At 39.4% G+C, this 15,616-nt stretch overlaps 1 long non-coding RNA gene across 1 annotated transcript; it reads right to left on the bottom strand.

Moving 5' to 3' along the window:
• Window positions 1-1,349: 1,349 nt before the first annotated feature.
• LOC121744068 lies at window positions 1,350-2,378 on the bottom strand. Its single transcript, XR_006038467.1, has 2 exons — window positions 1,590-2,378; window positions 1,350-1,471 (listed from the first exon to the last, which is right to left on the bottom strand). It is a non-coding gene; the product is annotated as an uncharacterized LOC121744068 (long non-coding RNA).
• Between the last annotated feature and the right edge of the window lie 13,238 nt (window positions 2,379-15,616).

Below are 15,616 nucleotides of genomic sequence, written 5' to 3'. Positions count from 1 at the left end.
GTGCAATACCTATTAAAAAATTAATAAAAATTGATAAATTTATAAGTTGATAATGCGCAATATCAATAAAAATTTTATTTCTTCCCAATAATTCTTGAGTCGAAATTGCAACTGAGATCATTTCAAAAATAAATATGAGTAAAGAAAAAATAAATAAATTTAATCAACATAAGAAAAGTTAATTAAATTATGAAGTTTATTAAATAAGGATCTAACCAAATTAAAAATAAAGTATAAAAACTTCTTGAATAAAAATACATTAATATAAAGATCTAATAAAACAAAACAAAAATTGTAAAAAAAAAACTAATGAAATAAAATGCATTGGTACAACTTTACAAGGATCTAATAATTCAAAAACTTATAAAATGTCGTAATCAAACAAAGTACATTAGTAGAAAGAAATGTAGATGTTTTTTGCCTAATTAAATTCTATCCATATAGTGTATATGATTTTCCATCTTTATTGTCTACCTCCCCATTCAATTCAATTGTAGAATAATAATTTAGAATCGAAAAGATAAAGCATGGGTTACTTGTCCACTAATGCACAAATCATTGAAATGCTGCACTTAAGGTTATCTCCTTTCAAATTATTAGTACAAAATTAAATGCCTCGAATATTCATTAATATAGGATATCGTTTTTAAAATGAAACAATTGGAACGCAAATATAAAAATAAAAAATAATAAAAATCCAAGAATCTTCATTTTCACCAAAAGTTTCGACGTAGTTGGTATTCGTCTCTTTATGTTTGATATCGCAATAAGCAACATGGCGAGACGCATCGATCATTTTAGAATTAAGAATCTCTCAGCTGTGTCAATAACTTTAATAGTAAAATTTAGCCATGAAAAGACAATTAAAATTCCAATTATTACCCCTCCATCCAAAAAAATTGTCACATCTTCCTTTTTCCATATTAATTACTTTAGTTTCATAGTACTAAATATAAAGTTACTCTCACTTTATTACTACTTGATAATAGTCATTTAAACAATAAATTTAGTCAAATTCATATCCCATGACTGTTGAAATTGTAATATTAAATTACGAAGTTTAGAAAAAAGATCTCAGCCACATTTATATTACAGTAATCTCCATGTAGAAGGAAATTAAGCAGAAACATGAGTCCAGTATTTCCAACTTAGTAGTTAAAAAAGAACAAAAATTTTCTCACAATTGGGAAAACAGTAACAAGCAATCCCAAACAGCAAGGTTCAACCATTAATGTAGACTCAGAACAAACAAAGAAAGTCACCAATCTACTTTGGATGTTTATTAGTAAGAGAGAGAGAGAGAGAGAGAGAGAGAGAGAGAGAGAGAGACCAGAGCCAAAAATCAGCAATTAGATCAATGCTTAAGGTTCTCAGATAATCCCCACCATGACACAGTTACTTCATAAGAGTGTTCTGTACCGATCAATTCAAAAATTATGGAGTACTACTGGTATTGCCACAGATTACAAACCTATTCATATCAAGCATCCTTGTCAATGACACCTGAATTGCAAAACATCCTTATAAAAGCCCTGTCCCACAGTTTCATGTGGTGGAGGACCGAATATAATCGTTGCTCACATAACTACCTATTATATGCAGTCTGCTCAAAGGGCTTTCTCCGTAACTGAAGAAGACACACTACTGCAAGATTACAAGTTGATTGTCCTCGAAGACCTCTTATAGTGCAAACAAGGCAAAAGATGGAATCAGCTTTACAATCTATTGATTGGTAACCTCAGTTACAACATTATTCCTCACTTTCAAACTCATAATGGATAACAAGTAGTACTTCAAACTGCACATACCTTCTAAGTTCTAAACATAGGAATTAGAGCACATAAACACTTTTAGCTCTGACCATTAATTTCGAATGCTTGGACATGGATAACAAGTGTGTTTATGTGTGTGTATCAGTATGTGTTCGAGAGAGAATCGCCACTTTCCTTAACAAGAGAAGGTTTTACCCAAGAAGATTGTAAATTCAAACAAGGAACATAAAACAAAAAGCAGTAAGAGTCCATTGTCATATTTTAACATAAGCATAAAAAGAACTTCTTTGTAACACAGAAAGAACTTCACTTGCAAATACCACAAAATGTATTCTACATTTCGATTATATTTCCAAGTATATGAATAAAAGTGGGAAAGAATAAGAAAGGGATATACATTTTATACACTGAAACTATACAAATAATCATCATTTCATACCAGCAGCACAGTGGTAGTACAATTCATGGTGAGCTCTCTATAAAAACAATTACTACTCGTGTATAAATTTTGAAGGGTTCGTCATCGAGAATCGACACACAGTCACAAGAAATGACCACAAGAGAATCACCTCTACGGACAATTACAACATTACCAATTTAATTAATCGGCAGAAAGCTTGGCCGCTGTCGAAGATCTCGATGAAACCAAATTCCTCCACAGATACCTGCCGCTTGCCATGTCCACGCAAGTCCAAAATCCCTTCCCAACCGCCGTGCAAACCTAATTATAGCGCATGAAATCAGCTCATTGCATACGAAAAATAACAATTATGAGCATAACATAGCTCAATTTCCATGGCATTTTCATTTTTACTTTGTAATTGCGTGCAAATAGTGCGCAAATCATCAACCTCAGAAGACAATTTTGTTCATTCTAGCAATTAAATGAAAAAAAAAAAAGAAATTTGGAGATTGGATTGAGAAAATAGAGGTTGAATTATACCTTGGAAGAGAGGGGGATGGAATCAGAGGACTCGGATTCTTCTTCGACAGCGTCGTTTGTAAGGTCAGGGGAGGAGTTGAGGTTTCTGAGAACGAAGAATCCGGCGAGGGTTGCAGAGAGGAAGATCAAAATTATTCTGAGCGGACACATTTCCGAATCCTCTTCCTCTTCCTCTTCCTCTTTCTCTCTCTTCTGGTTTTAGAGAGAGAGAATTGTGGATGATTGTGAATGAGTGAAGAAAAGAATATGAATTGAAATAGTAGTAGTATACTACTATATGATTGGTGGTAGTAGGTGATCTAATTTTCAATAATATTCTCCAAATTATTGTTTTTAACTAATGTGTTCTTTTCTCTTGGGGAAAAATTAAGTCAAATTAATTTTGATCTTTTTGTTAAGTATCTAATTTTGTAGGGAGACGAGTCAAATCCTATCTGTCTGAATTGATGCCTGTATCAATTCAATTTATAACAAGAATGCAGAAAAGTAGTAGTGTTTCTAGATAAATAATTGATCAACTGTATTTGAACTTTTCTATTGCAATAGTTTACTAAATCAAACCTCGAGGAGAAGAATTCACTTTGCTCTACCGACTACTTTTTGCATAAATTAGTAATAAAGCTTTTTAAATTAGAGTGAACTACTTAACTGCAAAATTAGCCCCAATATATAGCCAATCGAATGTTGGACGTGCCCCAATATATAGCCAATCGAATGTTGGAGGTGCTCATATTTAAAAAAATGCACTTAATGCCTCTATGTATGGGTATAATATCATTTGAAGTCCTTTTTCACTATTTATGGTCTTTCATATCATTCCTCTCATTTTTTTCCGAAATGCCACCCAAGGGCATTCCGGTCTTTCCATTATTTAACACTTTTGAGAAGTTGAAAATAGATTGAAAATGGGGGTCGTTGCAATCTTCTCCCTCTTGCCGTTAGCCATTTTTAGCGATGATAATATTATAGTAATAAGAATTTTTATATATTCCTAGTATAAATTAGTTTTAAGAGAGTGTGGGGAAATAATTTTTGTATATTAGTAGTAGTATACTTTAATCTTTATTATTATTTCATAAGGAAAATAATTTGAAAATAAAATATATTTAATTACCATTAAATCATTCAGTTAATATGTGTATTATATTTCTAGTATTTATAATTTATTGGTATTATGTTTATATAAAAATTAATATTTTAATAATTTATTTTACAATATTCTTATAATTTCATATTTATTTATATTAATGAAATGTAATGATGAATGATTGGAAAGGCCGAAATGCCCTTAGTGGCATTTTGGGAAAAAAAGAGGATGAGAAGGACATGGAAGACCATAAATAGTGAAAATGACTTCAAATGAAATTATACTCATACGTAGAGGTGTCTGGTGTATTTTTTGAAATATGAGTACCTCCAGCGTTCGATCAGCCATACATAGGGACTAATTTTGTAGTTCCCTCTTTAAATTAATCTCATTTTATCTATTACCAAAAATGAGAAGAATTAATTGAAACGAATTGATTACTGACTATTGATTTTATCTTAAAAAAATTCTATCCATTTTAGATATCATCTATTTTACTACTCCGTTTTATTGCGTGCAAAAGATGTAAGTAAAGCAATATTTTTAAGAGTACGTGATAAATGTACATAAATTCTAGGTACATAATTGGAGTTTTCACGTATTTCACATTTATAATGGTTCATAATTTTTAATTACTTTTAAATAAATTGGTATTTTACTTATGTATCCTTTGAAAAAGGTCAAAATAGATATGATGAAAAAAATGGTATACTATGCGTTTTTATCTTATTTCTCTCTCCTCTCTTCCCTTTTTTTATGAAATCGTAAGAGCATCCACAACCGTGCTCTTGTCAGCGAGCACGGTTGTGGGCCCGTCCCCACTTTTTCTGTCCGCTCTCTGGCAAGAGCACAACACCCACAGCTGTTCTCTTCCGCAAGGACGAGCACAATTCAATTTAAAATTTAATTAAATAAAAACATTTTCATAATATGAAAATTCATTAAAAAAAACTGAAATAACATAACAAATTACAAATAAATTTAAAAAGACATAATTAAAATCCTAAAAATAAAAAATTACATAATTAAAATCCTAAAATTAAAAAAAACCATTACTCGTTGCCGAATTTTGCCCACATGTGTTTGATTAGGTCTTCTTGTAGCTCAATGTGGGTTCGGGTATCGCGCATTGTGTGCCTTGTCTCGATCCTCTGGCCCGCCGTCGTATGCACATCTCTGCGTGGGGGAGACCTCGCGGTTGAGCTTCCGGGTTCATCCTCGTCATAGAAGCTAGCCGCCATCGGTCCTTCGTCGGCTATAATCATGTTGTGTAAGATAATACACGTGAACATGATGTCGGCAATATTATTCACGTACCACAGTCGAGCCGGGGCCTTCACAATGTTGAATAGGGCTTGAAGGACCCCAAAGGCTCTTTCGACGTCTTTCCGCGCGGACTCTTGACGCTGCGCAAAAAGAACCCGTCTCGGGTCGTGCGGGTTGCTGAGCATCTTCACGAAAGTCGACCACCTTGAGTAGATACCATCGGCGAGATAGTAACCCATGAGGTATGTATTTCCGTTGATGGTGAAGTCGATCGCCGGTGCTACATCATTCATCACATCATTGAAGAGTGGTGAAGAATAGAGCACGTTCAAGTCGTTGTTGGATCCGGCAACGCCGAAATATGCATGCCAAATCCATAGGCGGTAGTCGGCGACCGCCTCAAGGATAAGTGTTGGGCCGCCGCCTTTGTGACCACTTAAGTGTTGCCTCCTCTAAGCAGTCGGGCAATTCTTTCACCTCCAATGCATGCAGTCAATGCTGCCAAGCATTCCGGGAAAGCCATGGACTGATTCGTGAAGACGAAGCAACCTTTGGCAATCATCGATAGTGGGTACCCGAAGGAATTCATCACCGAAGGCTGAACGAACGCCATCGCAAAAAATTTTTAGAGAAAGGATTCCAGTGGACTCACCGATATGCAAATACTCGTCGAAGAGGTCGGTAGTTTGCCCAGTAGCGAGTTGTCGGATGGCACACGTACACTTTTGCAACGGCGTGATACTTTGCCGGCCGGTTGCATCTGGACCTGTTTGGAAGAATTCAACACGTGCAGACAATGTGTTGACAATTCGCATAAACAAGCGCTTTGACATGCCAAAACAGCGCCTGAAGTAATCTGCCGGAAACTGCGGCTGGTCGGCAAAATAGTCGGCAACGAGCCTTTCGTGGGCTCCCTCCCGGTCACGATGGATGTAGCGGCGAGTTGATCTAGTTTGTTGAGGAGGAAGAGCGGGGGTATTCGCCGCGGCATATGCTTCGTAAGCGGCACGACGTTGTTCGTAGTATTATTGTTCTTCGCGCTCCACTTCCGCCATAAGATGGGTGAAATCCATTTGAGGTTTTGAGTGAGAGATGAAGGTGTAGATAGTTTGTATGAGAATTATGAATTAAAGATGATTTGAAGTGATGAATGGATGATGAATGTTTGTATTTATAGATGATTTTGGGGAAAAATAAAATAAAAAAAATTCAAAAAAATCAGAAAACGGGCAAAAACGGCCATATTTTTGGGATTTGGAAAAAAAAAATTTATCGATTTTTAAAATTAAATACCGAATTTTTAATAAAATTAAAATTCCGCCCAATCGCTGCTCGCCACGTCGCCTGCTCGCTGGCACTGACGTGCTCGATGCAGCGAGCAGCGCCGTGCCAGCGGCGCGAGCGCAGCGGCGGCGAGTCTCGTTCTTGCTAGCGGCACGGACGGACAGACGCCGTCCGTCCACCGTTATGCATACTCTGAGAGTAGTCTCCTCTCCTCTCCTCTTTTCTTTCCTCTCTCCTCAAAGTTCAAATATATAATAGATTGATTGATAATAGTGTGTACAGTTGAGTTTTCTCCTCTATCTTCCATATTTTTTGCGGTTATGTATATAATAATCTAACTTCTTTTTCATCATCCACAATTTTCCATGGGCTGAAATCCTGTTTTTAACATACAAGTATGAAAACGCATGGTACATTTTTTTTTATTATCATTTTATAATGTTATAAAATATATTTAAATTTGTAATTTAAAATACTTGCAAATTATAAGTGTGATATTGTATATTGATCGTGTGTTTAATTTTTTGTCATACATTGCAGGAATTAAATTAAGTTTATAGATTAAAATAGATTATAAAATTTAGTTCAACTTATAAATTGAAATACTGACAAATTCAAAATTATAATTATGTTAAGGGTAATGTTTGTATGCTTTCTTTACTTATAAAGTCTAATTACGAAATGAAACCTTTTTTTAATATAATAAGATTTTTGTAAATTTTTTTAATATCGAATGCATAATATTTTTTTCTAATTAAAAAAGTTTTATCTAATTGGGAGAGATGGCTGCAAAAAATTAGGAATGGTGCTATGATAAGACTGAGAAGAAAGGAGAAACAGAAAATTTAAATTTGACGTGGAGGGCAGTATTATGAGCAAATGTATATACTTAAGATGAAATGTGAGCATTAGATATGATCGATCATACGAGATTTAGTTGGATGCGATATTTGAATATTAAATTACTTTTTTAAGATATAAAAATAATAAGGGGTAATTTAGTAAATAAATAATACAAAAGATAATAAAACCGATTTAAATAAAACCGGTTCGGTCCGATTAAAAAATTAAGGGTATTATGTACGTAGAATTTATGTACGTTTATCTTTTCCCTATTTTAATAAGTATTGTACAATATTAATCACAGCATGACATTTTCAAGATACAGAAATATCATTGATGCATATATTTGATATGCTCAAAGTCATCTTTATAATAACCAAGTCTCGTTAAGAGAATGTGTCACAGATAGTACTACTATATCCCATTAATTATTTATAAAATACTACTACTACTATGTAGCGTAGCCGCTTCAGCTTCTAGTGAAATTATGGCCTTTGTAAATATATCTAATTACACATTTTTTTTTATTTACCCTGCTCTCTCTCATTATATTTGAGAATGGATTCCATGTAGCACACACAAAATAATTTCATAGAAAAAAAAAGGCAACAAGCTTACTACTAGATTGTCATAGAATGATTGCATATGACTTGCATAAGAGAAAGATCACAGAGAACGAAAAAAGAGAACAAGAAAATGAATAGAGAGGGTCTTTTAAATCAGGAAAATCCTTAAATTTTACCTGATTGAGATTAGATTTATTTCCTACATTGCATTTCATGCTTTCCGAACAGAGAAATTTAATAATTAGAGGTATCAAACAAAGCAGGCCTTTAATTATTTTGTAACGTTTACAAGATATTTGAAAATAGGCAGACATAAATATGTAAATTTAATTAATTAGTACTAGTTGTGCGTGTGTTATTGGTTCAAGCACGGCCACTAAAGTGGGCAAATTTATATACATTGCTCAAGTGCCAAAATGAAGTTGAAACTCTTAATTAAATTTTTATCATCTTTTTATTTAAATAAAACGTAGTGTGTTCCATGTCAATTGTCATTGTCTAATTAATTACATGTTGTTCAATTTTATGACTAATGATGAAGAGGTTATAACCACCCAATAGCTGAGCTAGGAATTTGTAGAGAGGTGGGTAAATTTTTATACTAAGGAATTTTAAGTATTTTTGAGGAGGGGTATTTAGTTAAAGATTGAATGAAATAAAATTTATAATAGGTAATATATATACATGTGTTGGAAAATAAGAGGGGCAAATGCCCCACTATAAGGCGGACACTTCCAATAGCCCCACCATTTTTTTTGTCCACAACCCTAGTTTATTTGTCCGCGCCCACAAAAAAAAGTGTCCGCAGCTATAGTGAACATTTTTTTAGCCACTTTTCATTTTATTTCATTTTTCATTTATTTTAATTCAATTATAATTAAAAGTATCGGACTATACGTAATTAGAAAAAAACGGCTATAGTTAAATAAATTAAAATTAGACGCGACGACGAGTAATCGCACGAGGGATCGCGGCCTCCACCAATTCCGCCGCGCGTGCCGCATTCTCCTCGTCGGCTTGGTTCTGCACCTCTTGAATCAGAGAATTCCACGCGTCATTCCACAAACCATTCATTTTTAATACCAATTGAATCCACAAATTTTAGTAAGAGAAAGTATGAGTGAAGAGTTGGAATGGTGTGAAAATAATGAAGGGAATGAGGTGTATTTATAGGTAAATTAAATTGAATTTATAAAAAAAATGAAAAAAAAATTCGTCCACCCCAATCCGCCGCGCCGTGCTATAGACCGGCGCCCCTATCGGTGCGGCGCATCTCCCTCGACGTGTCCTCGCACTCTTCTCGCCGGAGGGCCTTCCGCCCCAAAAATTGCGTCCGCCTCGGGGCGGACGCTACCCGCACTATAGTTAGGCGGGGCGACGGCGGCAGGGGGGCGGCCGGCGCGCCGCCCCTATAGTGGATGCCCTAAGGCCACCCGCAACGCTTCTCGCGGGTGGCTCGTATCTCATTCCTGTGAGACGAGACGGCGGCGAGACGCGTTGCAGCGCCCCGTCTCGTCCTGGTCTCGCCGAGACGCCCGTCCCACCAAGACACCCGTCCCACCGAGACACCTCGCGGGTTGTCTCGCCACACCCGTCCGGCACCATGCGTGACGCCCACTCGTCGGCCCGCGAATGGGCTTCGTCACGTTGACGCAATATATCATTTTAAAAAAATCAAATTTAATTAAAAAAATAAATAAATAATAGAAAACAATAATATTACCGTTTTTTGACCGTTTTCCTTTTTTTTACTCTATAAATACTCATATTTCATCCTCATTTCACACACAAATACACATCAAATCCTCCAAATCATCTCCATTTCCTCTCCAATTTTCATCTAACCCCTCATCACAAAATGTTTGGCGACGGAAACTATGGCGGTGGCGGCTCCTGCGGGTTTAACATCAACGTGTTTGGCGACTGGGGGGCATGTACAACGTGTTGGGTGGTTCCGGTTCTGGTTCGTCTACGTCGGGCACCTAGGGCTCGTCGACGCTGGGGGTACCAACCACCCCATTTTGATGTGGATGCATACGCTCGTCCCTCCGCCCCGAGGTATTCGCAAGGATTATCCCAAATTCAGGAGGATTATCCGGATGAACCCCATCCGGAAGGAGGACGAGGCGGTGGAAGCTCCAGGGCATTCGACGCCGTAGGGGAAGAGGCGGAGGCGGCCGAGGAGGATGAGGATGTAGGTCGACATCCGTACAGCCGCAAGGACATGATGGCGGTGTACAACGCCTGGATCAGCGTCTCGTACGATCCCATCGTCGGGAATCAATAATCCCGGAAGTGCTTCTGGGAAAATGTCACCGAGGCCTACAACGAGATCCAGCCAAGAGGGTCCCGCCGCTGCACATTGAAGATGCTTCGCGCTCACTTTGACCGAGTCGACAGGGAGGTCAAAATATTCTGCGGCATCTACAAGAACAAAGCGGCTCATTACCAAAGCGGAGCCATCGTAACTGACAATCTAAGATCGGCTTTGCGAGTCTACTTCGACGACACCGGCAAAGAATTCAGACATGTCGATGTCTGGGAGGCAGTCAAAGACGAGGAAAGGTGGGTCGGCGGTGTGCGGTCCAGCTCGGGCTCAACCTCAAAGCGCACGAAGCACACGGTGGGTGGCCAATACTCGTCTAGTGGGGACGGTTCGGGCAGCGCCGCACAAGAGGCTGCCTCGCAGGAGGTTGAGGGCACGACAGACTATGCGGGGGTGGTCCTCCCGTGTGCGCCGTCGGCCGCAAGGGACCAAGGCGGCGAAGGCGGCTAAAGGGAGGAAGGGCCGAGGCAAATCAAGCCAGGCGGGCTCGGGCTCGAACACCCTATTGTCCATGTACTTGACCGTCACGATGACGGACACTTCCCGCATGACGCCTCCACAATATCAAGCTTATCTTGCCGGAATTGAGTATATGACAAGACAAATTGGTATTCCGCCTCCAGGTAGCTTGAGTGCACCGCCACCGCCTTCGGGAGATGATTCGCCGGCGGAGTAGTTTTTTTTATTTCTATAAAATTGTATTTTAAATTATGTTATTTATTTATTTATTTTGCCACAAATTTAATTATATATATATTTTTAGGATTTTAAGTTGTATTTTTATTTTATTTAATGAAGTGTGTTTTTTATTAATTGAATTTGTTGGAAAAAAAATAAAAAATGAAATTGAATGAATAGTAAGTTAAGAGATGGTTAAGAGACGGATAAGAGATGGAGGGTTGCAGGTTCTGTCTCTTAGTTAAGAGATGAAGTGAAAAGTACAGTGGGGCCCATGAATAATTAATGGATGAGATGGTTAAGAGACGGATAAGAAACCGCGTTGCGGATGACCTAAAGTGAAGAATCAAATACAGAATCGACGCGAGATTCACGAACAAATGTGGGACGATATTATTACGAATACAAAGCAAACGAAGGCGATTACAACACACTATCACTTAGCTCGCTACTCAATCGGAGAAAACAACTCGATTGTGGATCACTCACCTAGCTAGCTCAAGAATCACAAAGTGTATTCACTTCTCTATCTAGTTTCTTGAATCACACGAATATATGGAGAAAAACAAGATGTGAAACTGAAAACTGAAAAACTAGTCGTTGTAACTGAACGAGCTGTTCAAATACAACGGTTGGTAGCCGAGCTTAATCGAGCTCGGTGTTGGAGAAGGTTAATCGAGTTCGGTGTTAGCCGAGCTTAATCGAGTTCGGTGTTAGCCGAGCTTAATCGAGTTCGGTGTTAGCCGAGCTTAATCGAGTTCGGTGTTAGCCGAGCTTAATCGAGTTCGGTGTTAGCCGAGCTTAATCGAGTTCGGTCCTCAATAATGACTTGGGCCGATGGTTGGTCCAGCCACACCAAAACCCAACAAATCTCCACCTTGGCTGCATCCACCATCCGGCCAGCCAAAACTCCACCTTCACCAAAATTCCCTCATCTTCTTGCAGTCAAGTTAACCAAGTCTAAACAATGCTCGAACTTAGCACTTGGTAGGGGTTTAGTCATCATGTCAGCTGCATTTTCAGAGGTGTGGACCTTCTTGACTGCCACCACGCCTTTGCTTATCTCATCTCTTACAAAATGAAGTTTGATGTCGATGTGCTTACTTTTCTCATGGAAAGTCTGGTGCTTGGCCAAGCTAATGGCGCTGTTGCTGTCACACAAGATAGTTACAGCCTCTTGCACCACACCAAAATCCCCCAATATTCCCTTTAGCCATTTAGCTTCTTTAACCGCTTCTGCTAAGGATATATACTCTGCCTCCGTTGTAGAGAGCGCAACCACAGATTGGAGATTAGACTTCCAACTGATTGCTGTACCAAAGAGCTTGAAGATATAGGCAGATTGGGATTTTCTGCTATCAATATTTGCAGCATAGTCTGCATCACAGTAGCCTATGAGCTCATCCTCACCGTCTGCTGTGCAGAACAACAATCCCAAATCTTGTGTGCCCACCAAATACTTCATTATCCACTTCAAAGCTTGCCAATGTGTGCTACCCGGGTCTGCCATGTATCTGCTGGTCAGGCTTATGGCATGTGACAGATCAGGCCGAGTACACAACATCATGTACATAATACTCCCAACAATACTTGCATAAGGCACCTTAGACATCAACTTCCTTTCCTGATCATTAGCTGGTTTCTGACTGACAGAGAGCTTGAAGTGTGGACTTGTTGGAGTTGATACCTTTCTAGAGTCAATCATCTGAAATTTGATTAACATCTTCTTGATGTAGCTATGCTGCATCAACCATAACTTCCTAGCAGCTCTCTCTCTTATGATATCCATGCCAAGAATTCTCTTTGCATTTCCCAAGTCCTTCATTTCAAAAGCTTCTTCCAAATCCTCCTTCACTTGCTTCACATCTGCCTTACTAGGGCCTGCCACAAGCATATCATCCACATAAAGTAACAAGTAAGCAACAGTTTTACCTCCCTTGTACCTTATGTAAACACAGCTATCAAAGGCAGATTTCTTGAAGCCAAGTCTCTCCATCTGTCTGTCAAAAGTCAGGTACCACTGCCGGCTGCTTTGTTTCAGTCCATAGAGGCTTCTCTTCAAACAACAGACCTTATCCTCATCTCCCGGCCTTATGAATCCTTGTGGCTGCTCCATATAGATTGTCTCCTCCAACTCACCATGCAAAAAAGCTGTTTTTACATCAAGTTGTTGCAATTCCCAATCTCTCCGAGCCACAATTGCCAAGAGTATCCTTATTGAGCTGTGTTTCACCACAGGAGAGAAGACCTCGGTGTAATCTATCCCCTCCTCCTGTGTGAAACCCCTTGCAACCAAGCGAGCCTTGTATCTGATACTATCATTCTCAGAGGCCTCCACCTTTTTCTTGTAAATCCATTTGCAAGAGATAGGTCTTTGTTGAATCTGTGATCTGAGAACTAGGATCCAAGTTTTGTTTTTGATGAGAGAGTCTATCTCATCCTTCATAGCCATTTTCCATTTCTCTTTGTCTTTGCTGCCAATAGCTTCCTTATAGGTGCTTGGTTCTGAGATCTCCAACTCCTCTGCAACACACAAGGCATAGTATACAAAATCTGCATCTCTGAACCTTGCTGGTGGTCTGATTTCCCTTCTGGTTCTGTCTCTGGCCAGAGCATATTGCTGAACTTGTGGCTCTGGATCAGAGACATCTGGAGTATTATCAGTAGGCTGCTCATTCTCCTCATCTGAGGACATCATTGGCTCTTGGAAATCAGCAGCATCTGAGGCTCTATGTTCTGGTTCAAGTTGATCAAAACTGACCCCAGCAGGTTCTGGAGTTGTCACTGTCTGCAGAGTAGGCTTGAATGGCATAATTGACTCATCAAAAATGACATCTCGACTGATGATGACTTTTTGATTCCCTTCTTCTGTGCACCAAAGTCTATATGCCTTAGCACCATCTTGGTAGCCAAGGAAAATGCATTTTAGTGCTCTAGGTTCTAGCTTTCCTTGCCTTGTGTGAGCAAAGGCTCTACAACCAAAAATCCTAAGCTTCTCATAACCTCCTAGGCTTCCATACCATCTGCCATCTGGAGTATCAAAACCAATGGCTGAGCATGGACATTTATTGATCAATTTGGCTGCTGTGGAGACAGCTTCTGCCCAGAATTTCTTAGGCACTCCAGATTCAAAAATCATGCATCTTACTCTCTCAAGGAGAGTCCTATTCATTCTCTCCGCGGTTCCATTTTGTTGTGGATTCCCCGGAGCTGTCCTATGCCTCTTCACTCCCCTTTGCACACAGAAGTTATCAAATTCCCTTGATAGGAACTCAAGCCCGTTGTCTGTCCTCAGACACTTCAAGCCATGCCCTTTCTCAACTTCAACTGCCTTGTACCATGCACTGAACTTGCTGAATGTGTCTGATTTCTCCTTGAGGATCCATACCCAAACCTTCCTGCTATAGTCATCTACTACACTCAAGAAGTACCTTCCACCACCTATGGAATTAACCGGGCTAGGACCCCATAGATCACTGTGACAATAATCCAGAGGTCTTGTGGAGTTGTGCTTTCCTGAGCCAAAAGGCAATTTCTTTCCCTTTCCCAGTAAGCAAGACTCACACATTTTTACACTCTCCCTATCATCACATGCAAAAACGCCCTTCTTGATCAATTCTTTAAGCCCTTTATCACCCACATGGCCTAATCTCTTGTGCCACAACACCAGATTCTGTTCCTCAGCAACATAGGAATCTCCCACAATGACCTCAGCCTCCAGATAATATAATCTATTTATCCTAGAGGCTGACATAACAATAGCACCACCATTCATAATCCTCATACTCCCACCAGAAAAAACACAAGAAAATCCTTTCATTTCAAGCACACCAACAGATACAAGGTTCCTCTTAATAGTAGGTATATACCTTACTTCAGTCAGCAATTTAATAGAACCATCATGCACCTTAAAACGAATATTACCAATGCCTTTAACAACACACACCTGGTTGTTGCCGAGCAAGACTGATCCCTGTGCTTCAGTCAGGTTCTCAAACCAATTCTTGTGGCTGCATATGTGGAAAGAGCACCCGGAGTCCACGATCCAAGAGTCTACAATGGGCCTCTCAGTCACATTCATGACCTGAGCCGGCTCCAAATCTGCTGCACAGTCAGCAGTGTTCTGATCAGAATTGCCATCAGCCTGCTTCTTCTTTAAGGCCCAGCAATTTTTCTTGATGTGCCCAGGTTTCTTGCAATAGTTGCAAGACCTGGACTCCTTCTGATCCCACTCCATTTGGCCTTTTCCTTTCCATTTTTCAGAACCCTGCCTCTTCCATTTTTCAGGTTTCTTGATATTGGCTTTCACGTTCAAGCTTTCCCCAGCCTGATCACGCAGTCTTGTTGAAGAACTCTGAAAATCCTTCAATTTCAGGGCCGAATACACCTCTTCATAGGTGATCTTGGAGTCTCTTCCAAGGAGTATAGCGTCCTTGAATTGTTCGAAGCTCTTCGGTAATGAATTGAGAAGCATAAGTGCTTTATCTTCATCCTTGATCTGCTCATCGATGTTCTCCAGATCATCCATGCATTTACCAAAATCTTCGAGCTGCTCCAAGATGCTCTTCGCCTCTGATATCTGGAAGGTGAAAAGCTTCTGTTTCAGATGAAGGCGATTTGCAAGAGACTTCGTCATATAGATGGACTCAAGCTTCCTCCATACTGCCGCAGCGGTCTCCTCCTTCGAAACCTCCCTCAGGACTCGATCGCTGAGACTCAGGATCAGAGTGCTATACGCCTTTTGTTGAAGTTCTTGAGCCTTTGGATCGACCTTTTCATCCGTACCCTTGGCGGTGTCGGCCTCCCCATTTTTGACGATTTCCCAAAGCCCTTGTTGCATCATCACGGCCT

This window comes from Salvia splendens, chromosome 8, assembly GCF_004379255.2.
Source record: "Salvia splendens isolate huo1 chromosome 8, SspV2, whole genome shotgun sequence".
Classification (NCBI taxonomy): domain Eukaryota; kingdom Viridiplantae; phylum Streptophyta; class Magnoliopsida; order Lamiales; family Lamiaceae; genus Salvia; species Salvia splendens.
The sequence above is the reverse complement of the archived record's forward strand: the minus strand, read 5'-3'. Positions and strand labels throughout refer to the sequence as shown.